Here is a 14489-nt window from a genome sequence, read left to right on the forward strand (position 1 = left end):
CTGCCATGATACTGTTGTAATTATAGGAATCTGGGAACGGCGACCGATGCACTTTTCATATCAATTCCCTATTATTCTATTATGTCAACCAGCATTCTCATACGTATCACATTTGTTTTTGACTTTTTAATCCTTGACTCCACTTTCCCACTTATATTCTTAAGTTATATTTAAATCTATTTTTAACTAGAAAAACATTCAGGCGCCGTGACTCAGATAACACGATCAGGCGTATTTTTGTACCTGATTTTCCAAAAGACAGGAATGACTCATCGACATATTGGATGCAACATGTTGGGTTAATATTATTTCTCTTTTTTTTTTTTTTCCTCTTTGGTTGCATTATTTATCTTCTATCAATAAGCAGGCACAATGACACTTCTAAATCTTATGGCCTGGGCGGTACCGAGGTTTATGAGAAGAACTCGGCTGTGATTCATTCATCTGATTCATATCTTATTTTGTACCAAATTCTAATCACATATATTGGGAAATGTTATTTGTACAAGAGTTTTGCCAGAGAGAGATGAAATCTGTTCAGAGCCAGGCACTTAACTGTTTTGCTGGCATCTCTTCACCCTGATGTCATCACTTTATTCATTATTGGATACCGCATTTATAATATTCAATTTAAAGGAGTTCGAAGGATTAAGAAGGTGTCATGTCCCAAAAAATGTATTATGGCTACCTTCAAGAATATAAGAGTCTGTGGCCCCCATAGTAATCCCACTTATTATGAAAATCAGCCTTTGGAGGACGGCATAAGGAAGTGTGATAATGGATCACTGAGCTTTTAGGCAGTAGGGTAGTGGAACCAACCACCAATGCGACTACACCTAATGTTTTGCTGACCCTGCCTACTTGTGTTGGCCCTGCCTGCCAGTAATTTAAACCCACCTATAATATACACTACTGTCAAAAGTTTTAGAACGCCTTAATTTTTCCAGTTTGTATTGATATTTACGCAGTTTAATGACTCGAATGCACTTTGAAATGAGATAAGAAAACAAATAAACAAGTTAGGATGAATAAAAATAATGGATTACCTTTGTTTCACCCAATTAAATCTAGATTCTTGACTATTCAGCGTAGCCAACCCTAGGTGCTTTAACAGCTTTACGCAATTGAGGCAAGAAGAGAGAGAGTATTCAAAAAGATCTAGAAAAGCGTGAACAGTGGGCAGTGACTAACAGAAGTGTATTTAACAAGGAGAAAAGCATCTGGGCAAGAAAAATGGAAAAGCACATACAGAATGGGAGGAATTGGGCTAAGCAGCAGCACATGTGAAAAAGACTTGGGTATACTAATAGATCATAGACTGAACATGAGTCAACAATGTGATGCAGCAGCCAAAAAGGCAAACACAATTCTGGGATGTATTCAGAGAAGCATAGAGCCTAGATCACGTGAGGTAATTACCCCCCTCTACTCTTCCTTAGTCAGACCCCATCTGGAATAATGTGTCCAGTTCTGATTTAAAAAAGACATAGACAAACTGGAGCAAGTTCAGAGGAGAGTTACCAAGATGGTGAGCGGTCTACAAATCATGTCCTATGAGGAACGGTTAAAGGATCTGGGAATGTTTAGCTTGGGAAAAAGAAGGCTGAGCGGAGACTTAATAGCTGTCTACAAATATCTGAAGTGCTGTCACAGTGCAGAAGGAACAGCCCTATTCTCATTTGTACAAGGAAAGACTAGAAGCAATGGGATGAAACTGAAAGGGAGGAGACACAGATTAGATATTAGGAAAAACTTTCTGAGGCCTCGTTCACATGAGTGCTGTCTGCGCGCAGTACAGGCATGTGAAAAGATCATGCCAATACTGCACTAAAGATCGCGTGAACGGGTGAATTCCAGCTATTTGAATTAGCCCGTTCACATGATCCGATGTGCGTGGTGTGTATTTTCCAGCTCTCAAAGGAGTCTATGGAAAGCTCACACCAAACATAGGTCAGGTCTTATCTTTTCCAGCATTAGAGATTTTTCAAGAGCCTCTGCTCGCATTAAATGGCCAAAGTATGTGAGTCTGAGGCTGATCATCCTGCCCTCCAGTGATATATCGGGTTCTATACGATTCAGGTCTTCTCTATTTGTTACTCTTGCCATCCAGGGTATACGCAGACTCTTTCCCCAGCACCACAACTCCAACGCATCAATCCTCCTATCAGCTTTTTTCACAGTCCAGCTTTCAGATCCATACATGGCTATGGGGAACACGATGGTTTGCACTATGCTGCATTTAGTTGCGATGCCGATATCCCTACTTTTCCAGATTTTGTCCACGTCTACCATCGCACTTCGCCCCAATGCTATCCTACGTTTTATCTCTGTAATACCGTGTTTCCCCGAAAATAAGACAGTGTCTTATTTTAATTTTTGTACAAAAAGGTTTAACTTTTTTACAAGTATATCTGCCTGGACACTATTTAAATTGACTTTTTAAATTAACTGTTAGCAGGGCTTACTTTTGGAGTAGGGTTTATATTTCAAGCATCCTCAAAAAGCCTGAAAAATCATTTTGCATCCTCAAAAATTCTGGAAAAACATGCTATGTCTTATTTTCAGGGTATGTCTTATTTTCAGGGAAACAGGGTAGATTCTCTAGCCTGGTCAATTTTTGAGCCAAGGAAGAAGAAGTCTCACAAACATTCTATGGCCTCGTTATCAATTTTGGTAGCAGTCAGTTGAAATTACAAGTGAAAAATGCCTGGGCCTGATCATGGAGGCAGAGTGGGCTTGGGATCGTTCCGGCCACCCACCTCCAATCACAGTAAAGAGAATCATCATTACTTGAACGACTACCTGTTTACATGGGACAACTGTTGTTCAGTTAATATGCATGCATGAACTGAACAACGAACAAGAAGTGAATGAATCACTCGTTGTTCAGTCTGTGTATGCATTTACACTGAAGAATAATGGTTCAGATTCTCGCTGGATTGCAGGAATTATTTGCATTTCTTAATTGACAAAAATAAGCTATTAATGCTTCTATTTTTTGAAAGTATTCTTAATTAGCAGGATTTTTGCATAGTACCGTATAACTAGTGTATATGATGTAAGAAGTCAGGGATGGAGCCAGAAGAGGAGCTGCAGGAAACAGCTCCTCTTCTGGCTCCATCCTACGGAGTAGGCTGCAGGATGCACCACAAGCCACAGTAAATTCTGCACCAAAATCCATAGGCATATTTTGATACGGAATTGAAAAAAAATCTGCCTGCAATTCTGCATTGAAATTTGCAGTTAGACATGCAGAATTTGGTATGAAATACCTCTGCTGTGGATTTGGTTGCATCTTGCGGTGTAATTCTGCCCCATATGACAGGTCCCTTAGAGATAGGCTTCAGCATTGAGAATGGCACATATATGGAAAGGAAAGAAGGAAATGCGGAGTACAGTGGTGCCTTGGGTTAAGAGTTTAATTCGTTCAGTGACGGATCTCTTAACTTAAAACACTTGTAAGTCAAATCAATTTTCCCCATTGAAATGAATGGAAATCCATTAATCTGTTTTGGATCACGAAGCTCTCCCACTGATTTCAATGGGGATGGCAATGCCCCTTTGAAAACAATAGGATGCCAGAACCCCCGTAGTGATTTCCGGGGAAGGGCTTTAAACATAAGCCCTTCCCTGAAAATCATCCCTAGCTGTAGTAAAAAAAATAAAAAACATATATACTCACCTGTCTGCAGGGCTCAAGCGCATCCAGCCGCCGCTTGTTCTCCCTGCACTGCTCTGAAGCTTTTCAGGAGACGGGAATTAAAAATGCAGGGAGAACAAGCGGCAGCTAGACACGCCTGAGCTCCGGCAGCGGCGGACAGGTGAGTATATATTTTTTACTACATCTAGGGATGATTTTCAGGGAAGGGCTTATATTTAAAGCTCTTCCCCGAAAATTACTGTAGGGGTTGCCGGCAGGCCATTGCTTTCAATGGGGCCACCGGCAACTTGTTACCCAAGTTTTTGCTCTTAAATCAGAGCAAAAATTTGGGAGAGAGCCTGCTCTCAAGTCAAAAAGCTTGTAAGCTGAGGCACTCTAAACCCAAGGTATCACTGTATTAGTTATAACTACTGTAAGAGTAGCAATTGGTAGAGAACTGTACTAACAAATGCCTATCCCACATTTGTCGCGATGAGTTTTTTATTACATCAGTACTCATCTCCAAAAATACCAAAAACATAGTAAAAAACACAAACAACAAGGATGGCTCCAAGTGAAAATGGAAACAAGTAGAGATGAGCGAGCACCCAAATGCTCGGGTCCGCGTTATTTGAGTCAAGCACTCCGTACAATTCGAGAGCTCTACTCGAGTAACGAACCCCATTGACTACAATGGGAGACTTGAGCATTTTTGTATGTGGAACGCAGGGTCCCGAGCTTTTTTTTTGTTTTTTTTCTTGGTTCGTGTGTTTCTCTCTCTTTCTCTCTCTCTCTCTCTCTCTCTCTCTCTCTCTCTCCCCCTCTCCCTCTCCCCTTTCCCCTTCCTCTTCCCCTTCCTGCCAGACCAAAAATTTTCAAATGACGTGCGCTGCGTCGCGGCATGGAGGGGCCAAAACAGGCATGTCACAGTGGGGAGGAGCCAAAAGCTGGGGCGCGGTCGAACGCAATTTGATGCTCGTTCGAGTAACGAGCACCATCAAGCTCGCCAGAGTATGGTCGCTCAACTCTAGAAACCAGGGATCTGATAATGCAAATAATAGATGTTGATGTCTTCATGTCTTCAATATCTACTTTTGGAACACTTACATTCTGCGTCCACAAATGAACGGTTATCAGAGCCTCGTCTGTGTTGGGTCAGTTTTGCTTAGCAAATGTTTTTCCTCTTATTTCCAGGAAGGTCTAAGCCTAAATTAAATATTGTTTTAAGCATCGTACAATTATTACCGTTAAATTATTTTTTCTAGGATTAAAATCAGTATTTATGTAATTTCAAGCATCAAGTAGAAAGTATAGCTCTTCTGCCACAATTGCCTGTTGATTGATGTCGGTAGAGGAGGACAGTTGTTAAACACTTGGAAATGGATAATCATTTCGCCTGGCACGATGCATGTAGCCACTTCAGACAACACACCATGGAGTCTGACTCAAGTCATAGATCTTCAGTTCTTGTGTTTTTGTCTAACAGCATAGTAATATGGCTAGACATTTGAGAATCTACTATGAATTGTTTTCATAGCGTAGACCTCCAATTAATGTCTCCCCAAAATTACTAGAAGCATGTGAGGGGTAGGACACATAAGTACTTATGGTTACCGTTGGCAAATACCCCAACATTCCAAATTCTCAAAGGGAACACACCAATATTAAGCTAGTTTAAGACCATAAGAACAATCAAATGCCATTCTTTCCATGTTTAACCCTTTTGTGACCACCAATACGCGTTTTATTACAGCGGTCTTTATTTTTATTCCAATTAGAGATGAGCGAGCACGCTCTGTAAGGGCAGTTACTCGGGCGAGCCTCGCTCATCTCGAGTAACTGCCTTCTCCTCCGAGCATGCTTGGGGGGGGCAGCAGGAGCGAGAGGCGGACGCTCCGCTCCCCCCCGCTCTCCCCCGCTGCCCTTACCGAGCGTGCTTGCTCATCTCTAATTCCGATACATATGTTTTTTACGGTGCATCGAAATAAGGCCAGCACAGGTCTTCTATACTGGTAGGAGCATGGGATCAACTGTCTGATGACAGCCAGATTCCAGCTCTAATGGCTGAGAGGAAAGAAATCTCAGATCCCAGTCATTTAACCCTTCAAATGGGACTTCCCCTGCCAATAGGTCCCTGCAGTGTTATTGCGGTATGCCGATGGATTACTATGGCACCCGGATTCTTGAAGTTGGCCTCTGGGTCTGCCATCTACAGTGGCAAAGCCGAGCTAGAGGGTTGGTCTCATATTTCAATATAATACACTGCAATATTGAAGTATTGCAGAGTATTATAGGAACTATAGTAAAATAGTAAAAAATAGAAATGATAAAACCCCACTCCCCCTCCCCCTTACTATGTAAAAATAAATCAGCACAAATATGGTATCGCTGCATTCGCAATAACCCACGTAAAAAAGGTAGCGCATGTTCTTTTTTAGGTATATATATATTTTTTATTTTATTCTGTACATTTTTTTACTTATTCCTGTAACTATCTTTGTTACCATCTATGTCCCTCATCAAATCTGTGTATGCCTATCCGCCACGTCAAGCAAACATTAATGGATGGATACCTAGCTCTATAGACACCTCTCTTTAGACTAAAAAGCTGGGTACCTGCCTTATATACTATCACTGAACCACCTGGGACAGATGGGAAATTGGAATGCATGACAGAAGTGCAGGCAGCCACTCATATGCAAATGCATTGCATATAGAAAACAAAAGTCTGCACATCCAACACTTCCACTTTCACTTCTTAGTACATAGCGCTCATTGAGCACCTCTCCACCAGCACCAAATTAATAACATAGTGAGGCACAAGATACCTTCCTAACAGTGCAGTTTTTACCATGTGAAACTACAGCTCCAAGTATGACCTGACCAATGGTAAGGATATGCTGAGAGTTGTAATTTCACAACCTAGAATGCTGCAGACCTTACATCTGATCACAATGCTGATGTGATGCAGTCAGAGGTAAAATACACAATAACATGGAGTGACTCACGGGTGACGTCCTGTGGACTCCTTCTTTTTCTTCTCCATCTGCTCCAGACCTTCATAATTCTTGCTACTGTGGAGTTTGTAGCCCAAACATCATTAGCTGCTCTGAAAATAATAACATCACACAGTGTGTCACCTGAAAATAGCACTACTCGGTGTGCCCCAAGAAATAGTGATCTACACTGTGTTCCCCAAAATAAATAATAATCTACACTGTGCCCCTTAAAAAAAATAAATAAATCTGCGCCATGTGTCCCAACATAACTAAAAATCTGCACCATATTCCCGGAAATTATATCTTTTATGTACCGTGCCCCCCAAATTAACTACTATGCGCACTGTGCCCTCCAAAATTAATTATTATACATACTAGGCCCATAAAATTAATTGCTAAGCGCATTGTACCCTCCAAAATTGTTATACTCAACGTGGCCCCGCAAAATTAATTCTATGCATCATGGCCCATAAATAAATTAGTATATGCACTGCAACCCCCTAAATTGATTATTATATGCACTGTACTCCCAAAAAATAATTGCTTGCATTGTGCCCCCTTTAGTTAATTATTCTACACATGTGCCCCCCCAATTATATGAACTGTGCCAACTCGAAAATTAATAATCACAATAGGCACCGTGCCCCATGCAATTCATTTTAATACGGCCCGAGCACCCTGAAAATAAGCATATCTCTCTCCCCCAAGTAAGAAATACTTGCCTGTTCTTGCTGTCACTTAGTGAAACTAGTAGGGTCTCTTCTGGCCAGGCTGACCTCTCTTGGAGGTCACAGGTGCTACAGCTCCTCCCATGTTCCTTCCAGATAGTTGCTCTGCGTATCTGGAGGGAAAGTGCTTAGTTAATAAAATGCCAGATGGCCCTATACATCTTCTAGGGACTAAGTCGAGGGACACATGCCTCCATACCTGCCCCTGACATGGCTGAGTTTACACACTGGGCACAAGAGTTATGCACCACGGCTGCTCGCCCTACACAATATCTTATGGCAACAAATGTCTGGTAATTGGCTCAGGAAAAAACCTAGGGGATGGAAGGAACACAGAGAGGCAGCTGGCTGCTAGCAGTCAAGCCTACATGAATGGTGGCCAGCATGGGTAACAGGTAAGCGTAACTGTAAGGAGGCGGCAGAGTAATGTGCAATCATTATGCAACATCAGTGGATGAGCAGCCCACAAGAATAGTACCCCAGCGCCCCACTGACTCATTGGTCAGTACGGTCCTCCGGGAATCTGCCCAGTCTGCCAAATCCCCTGCTGCTCCAGTTCTCCACCAGGTTTTGTTTACTTGACTGCAGTGGTGACGTTCTGTATACTCCACATCACTGCTGCAGCCAATGCTGAAATCTAGGAGGAACAGCTAAGTAGCGGCCAGTTGTACCTCTTATCTGCCGCCCCAGACCCTCTTCTTCATCCCGTGCAGCCGCCAATCTGCCGCTGTGTTTCCATGCATCACTTCTGCGGGAAATACAGCAACAGACTGTTGCCTACAACCTCCAGCATGCATAGAGCTTGTTAACCAGCCAGCACTATAGCTCTGCCCACAGCTCACGGGTCCTGCAATTTACTAGCACCAACCTCTTTCTCACTGAGTCTGCCAGAGAAAGCTGCTGAAGCAGACAGACAGGACCTTCAAGCACTCCAAACTGAGCAATATAGCTGTCACATTCTGACACGGGATTGGAGTCTCCGGTGGTAGCCAGCAAGGGCGGGCAACATTGTCAGGCAAGCCTGGGTTGGCACACAGGGCAATACAATACAGAGGATTGAGCAAAGATGTAGTCAGGAACATGCCAGTTGTCGGTACATGGAGAGGGCGATACAGTACAGAGACTTCAGCAGAAACATAGTCGGGAACAAGCCAGTGGTCCGTACACAGAGAGAGCGATACAGTACAAAGGATTGAGCAGAGACGTAGTCAGAAACAAGCCAGGGGTCAGTACACAGAGAGGGCAATGCAGTACAGAGGATTGAGCAGACACATAGTCAGGAACAAGCCAATGGTCAGTACACGGAGAGGGCGATACAGTACAGAGACTTCAGCAGAGATGTGGTCGGGAACAAGCCAGTGGTCAGTACACGGAGAGGGCGATACAGTACAGATGATTGAACAGAGACATAGTCAGGAACAAGCCAGTGGTCGATACACAAAGAGAGCAATACAGTACAGAGACTTCAGCAGAGACATAGTCAGGAGCAAGCCAGTCGTCGGTACATGGAGAGGGCATGCAGTACAGAGAATTGAGCAGAGACATAGTCAGGAACAAGCCAGTGGTCAGTACATGCAAAGGGTGATACAGTACAGAGACTTCAGCAGAGACGTAGTCGGGAACAAGCCAGTGATCGGTACACAAAGAGGGCAATACAGTACAGAGACTTCAGCAGAGACATAGTCAGGAGCAAGCCAGTGGTCGATACATGGAGAGGGCATGCAGTACAGAGAATTGAGCAGAGACATAGTCAGGAAAAAGCCAGGGGTCTGTACATGGAGAGGCCGATGCAGTACAGAGACTTCAGCAGAGATGTAGTCGGGAACAAGCAAGTGGTTGGTAAATAAGAGCAATCTTCTATAAAGGAGCAGGTAGAAGGAGCTACTTTAAAGGCTGAGGGCTTAGAGCACAACAAAAAATGCACTGAGGGAGTGGCAAGGTCAGGCTTTTATAATGTATCCAATAAGGGAAAATACAGGAGGGGGCCAGTCAGGAAAACACAGGGGCATGGAACTAGGACTAGGAGCAAGGATAAGGTTTATCAGGGGAGCTGTCCAGAAGATGGATAGCTCACTGGGGAGAGACACCATTCGGAGCACAGGAGTTCTCTGTTTTAAGCCATGACAATAGCACAGCACTTCTGGTCCTCCCATCATGCACTGCTCACAGGAGGTTGGAGGCCAAGGATAAGGGAGAAAGTAGCAAATGTGAACAAGACGTCAGAGGAAGTGGAAATATTTTTCAGGTGGAGGGGCACGTGGCATAGAAAATGAAGAAAGTAGCTAGACTGGGTACAGTAAACCTATTACATTAAGTTTGACAGTCTCTCGGGAACACAGGAGTCCTACTCTGGTGATCATTGTGGTTCCTAGCTTCCGGATCCCCACGGATCAGTAGTATAGATGATAACTTAATGTCTTGGTAATACCCCTTTAAGTATATAATACTTTTTTTTTAGTTTTGACATTCTTACAATTTTAAACTGCATCCAGGAAAACTGCTTTTAGGGTATGTCCATATTGGGTGCATTTGCAGTGGATTTTCTATCTGGACCCTCTGCATAGAAAATCCATGACATTTAGGACTCGGATGTGGATTTCCGCAGCGCGAGACCTGTGGAAAACATTTGCAGAAGATCATGGATGTAATGGTTTTTCACGCGGATGCACTGCAGATCAACCGTGCAGAAAAAAATCCGTAACCCCACCTCCCAGCCTTTTCCCCACCTCCCTAATTGATTTAAACCTTCAAATCGGCAGTGCATCCGCAATTGTATTTGCAGATGCACTGCAGATCGTCCACACCCATTGACTTCTATTGAGCCTGTCCGCACGGAATCCGCACTAAAATGGAGCATGCTGCGATTTGTTTTCTGCATCAAATGGTCCAAAAATCAAATCTGCATGCTTACATTCAGTTGCGGATGCCAATGCTTCCCTATAGGCACTTTGAATTGTGGATCTTCCATGTGGGTGACCCATGCGGATTCCGAAAATCAAATCCTCATTGGGCCTAATGGTAGCAGCAAAGTGGATGAGAGAATCTGCGAAAATTTCCGGCCCATCTGGATGTACCCCTACAAAGGGGTTCTCTGCAAAACAGTAAGTCTTTCAAGTCAAATTTCCAGATCATATTATTGACCTAGTCGAATTACCTACATAATATAAGCCAATACATAACTACACTACAGTTCTGTGTGGCTGCAGTATGGAATTTCTGCAACAGGGTTTTTTTTATTGGTAAGTGAGCAATATTATCATTATGATTACTACATTACAGTAAATTGAAGCTTGAAAGACTATAGCAGTTTGTCCAAGACCACACACACAATATGTAAGCGTTGGTGGTTAGAAATAAACAGAGAAACCACAAACTTGATGAGAAAACATGGTTACAAAATGTGTTTGGTTGACTACATTCCACCTAGTGGTCATCCATGTGCCATCATGCTCCTAACAGACAGAGATCTAAGACATATGGCCAATTTAATGTCTATTATGAGTTCTTAAAGGGGTTTTCAAGTTTATGTCACTAAAGTGTAACGATTATATTCTGCTGTCTAATATCCTTTGCCTTAGATTTCCTTATCATTTTGTGATTACTGTTTGCTATCATTGTATGAAAGTGAGAAGATGGGACTTCACCTGGACATCAAGAAGACAAAGATTATGACCACTGCCAACGAAGAAGCCCACATAAAGGCCAACAACGAGGAAATCAAAGTGGTTAATAGCTTTGTATTCCTTGAGTCCCTCATTGATCATAGTGGCAGCTTGACAGGTGAGATAAAGCATAGATTACCACTGGGGCGTACGGCCAAGGTGAGCATTGACCCAATGTAGACGTGCAAGGATGTCTCAGTCACCATCAAATAAAGGGTAATCACAACCACCGTCTTCCCGATTGCAACATATGACTGTGAGATGTGGACAGCAGGTAGAAGAAAAATTGAGGCTTTCGAGTTGTGGTGTTGGAGCAAACTTCTATGAATCCCCAGGGTCACCAACAAGGTTGTCCTAAACTGTATCAACCCAGAGATGTCCATGATAGGCAAGATCACAAGACAGAGACAGACTTACTTTGGACATGTGATGCGGGGGCAAATTCACTGGAAAAAGAGATACTACTTGGAATAGTCAGTGGTAAAAGGGAATAGCAGACAAGACACGTTGGCCGGACACCATCTAGAAGGACACGGGAATGGACATCAGGCAATTGAAAGCAACCATAGAGAATAGAGACGCATGGAGAGAACTGGCCTATACGGTGTACAAGAACCAGACATGACTGAATGGATAAAATTGGAATAAGTGAATGCAAATATTCTTGTTTACAATTAGAGGTCGAAAACTCCTCACATTGCTGGAAGTTGTCTTAATGTATCCATGTAGGGTAGGATTTTCTGTGAGATCGTCATAGAACACATACAGGAATCTAGGCTCTTGGAGTTTTACTTACACTGTTGCAGTGTATAAATTGCGCCTATGTAAAAGCAGGGGTTTTTTTTTAATTCACCAACAGCAAGCAGAGATCTTGAAAATGTTGATGAATTGAAGCACAAAGAGGTGTATTTACATGGGCAACAGCAATATTGGCCCAAGATGCACGGAACAAAAATGCGTTTACAAGCATGTGAGTTTGCCTGCAAGTGTGATGCATTTTGCGAGAAAAATGCATCGTATCACGGTTCATGCGAATTTCACAAGCGTTTTTGCGTTTTGTGAAAATCGTATGTTATTTCAATAGTACAAATTTTAAAAATTGCATCACACGCGCATGAATATCATATCTACATGCAATTGTGATGCACATTTTTTACTCATAGGGGATAATAGGCACGTTTTCTGCGAGATCGCAGAAAAATAGGACATGCTGCAATTTTTTTATCTCGAAGCATCACTGTGAGGGAAAAAGACAAACGTCTGGTACGGTGTTATCCAGTAAAGAAAAAATTGATTGTTCTCAGTAAGAGAAACCAAGTACTCTTGTAGATACGATACATTTTAATGGCTAACAAAAAATGATGTTATAGAGAGCTTTCGAAACTAATCAGGGTTCTTCATCAGGCTTAAGGAATATATCCGAATAGGCATGCATATATATATACACACATACATATAAAACGGCACAAACATGGTGTGATTAATTTGCACTTAAAACAATACTAGAGCAGGATGAGTAGTGGAGTAAACACTTAATTAGTCCACTAATAAGGGATCTGAAAGTTTTTTATGGTCCCTAAATTAGTGTTAGGGGGTCACCAGGCCTGTTTGTTATCAGCGCTATAGATTTTTCTAACTATCTCTAGTCACGCATGAACCCCCTTGAAATATTTAGGGCTATGTTGAAAGTGTCAAAGATGGTTATAAACTTGTACTCCCAAATTCTTCTATGACGCTGAGACTGGAAGTTGCCTTTTAATATAGTAACTTTCATATGTTCTATGTTGTGTCCATGACTAGCAAAATGAGAGAAAATTAAAGAAACCCATTGCAAATAATAGGTTCTTTTTCCGTGCAAGTTTTGTGTGTTGCCTATTAACGCTTTCCAATCCACTGTCTGACGTCTTCCTACATTCTGATTGAAGTTTGTACAGCTCCAATGTCAGAAGACGTCTGACAGGGTATTCTTACCATCTACTGCCAGACACTCCGTTGTCGGAGCCTCTCCGGCGCACACACACTGGCTTTAGCCAGCAGATGTCACCGTTGTATAACAGCAAAAAGAGAAAGCCTTTTAGGAAACCCTGAATCCAAAATTGGATTGGAAAGGGTTAACCAAAACTCACACAATAAAATTGCTTGTGTGAATAAGATATTTAATTTTTTTAAGCAATACTACATAAAAAAAAAACTCTAAAAAACTGGAATTGCCTCAATCATAGTGACCTACAGAATATATATAACATGTCATTGCTACCGCATCGTAAATGCTGTAAAAACAACTTCCTCTCCACCCCCCTGGAAAAATGGCACAATTGCGTTGTTTTTTCCATTTCGCCCCACTCAGAATTTTTTTTTTTTTTCCGATACATTACATGATGTGCTGAAAAATACAACTCATTCTGCAAAAAATAAGCCCTTATGTAGCCATGTCACCGGAAAAATAAAGAAGTTATAATTTTTTGAAAGGGGGAGCAAAAAATTACAGCAAAAAACCCCCAAAAAAGTCCTGGAAGGGGAAAGGGTTAATAAGATGCCCATAGACACGAGATATTTGTCTTCGGACCTCATCAGAATACAACAAGCTAATGTCTCTGGGACTGTCAGGATGTCCCCCAATGTCATTTTAAAGAGATTGGGGGTGTAAATTTTCGGGAAGTCCTCGAGTTCCGTGTAAGCCTGTGTAGTTCACATACATGTAATTAATTCATTGCAGATGAAGACTTGGAAACCACATGTAGTAAATGAGTTGGTAAGAAAGATGAAACAAACAATGTGGACAGAAGACGTTCATTCATTATTACCAGAAGAATGTACTGTACCAGATGATATCACATTTCCTGTTGGGTAATGCGGTTCTGCAGCTGCCTGTCACTGTCTATGAGATCTAAGATATCATCTCAAGGAAATCCTGCTGTACAAACACATCTGCTTAATCTTTTCTCACGAGTCGCAGCCGTATAGATCACCCATCACGGGGTCATGCATACAGTAGATGTATTTTTGAATCAAGTCAACACATTTTTCTGTTCTTTGTAAGGCTAGGATCACATAGCATTTACCGCTATGCATACCCTTTCCGTCCCAGAGTTTCGTCTGAAGTACCGAAAACAGTACTCAGATGGAATGCCGAATGGAACCATTGACTTTTATTACCAAATGGAGATGAAAGGTGAAAATTTGATCTTCGTTTGACCAGGTTTCCGTGCTTGAACTTATGATCAGTTTTCCCCTCTGCAGACTCTATATCTAATTTTCAGTTTTCTTTGAGCTGGTGGAAGGAGACTGCTGTGTTCCATACACTACACATAGAGAAAAAAGAAGAATCTGCTTCACTAATATCTGTGGCACACACAGAAGAATAACATGAGTATGGAGGACACTAGAGAAGCATTGATTCCAGTAGTTGTAAATTACTCACCATTAGGGTTTATTCTCATGAGCGTATATCGGGAGCCAT

Source organism: Eleutherodactylus coqui, chromosome 3 (genome assembly GCF_035609145.1).
Source record: "Eleutherodactylus coqui strain aEleCoq1 chromosome 3, aEleCoq1.hap1, whole genome shotgun sequence".
In the NCBI taxonomy this organism is placed as follows: domain Eukaryota; kingdom Metazoa; phylum Chordata; class Amphibia; order Anura; family Eleutherodactylidae; genus Eleutherodactylus; species Eleutherodactylus coqui.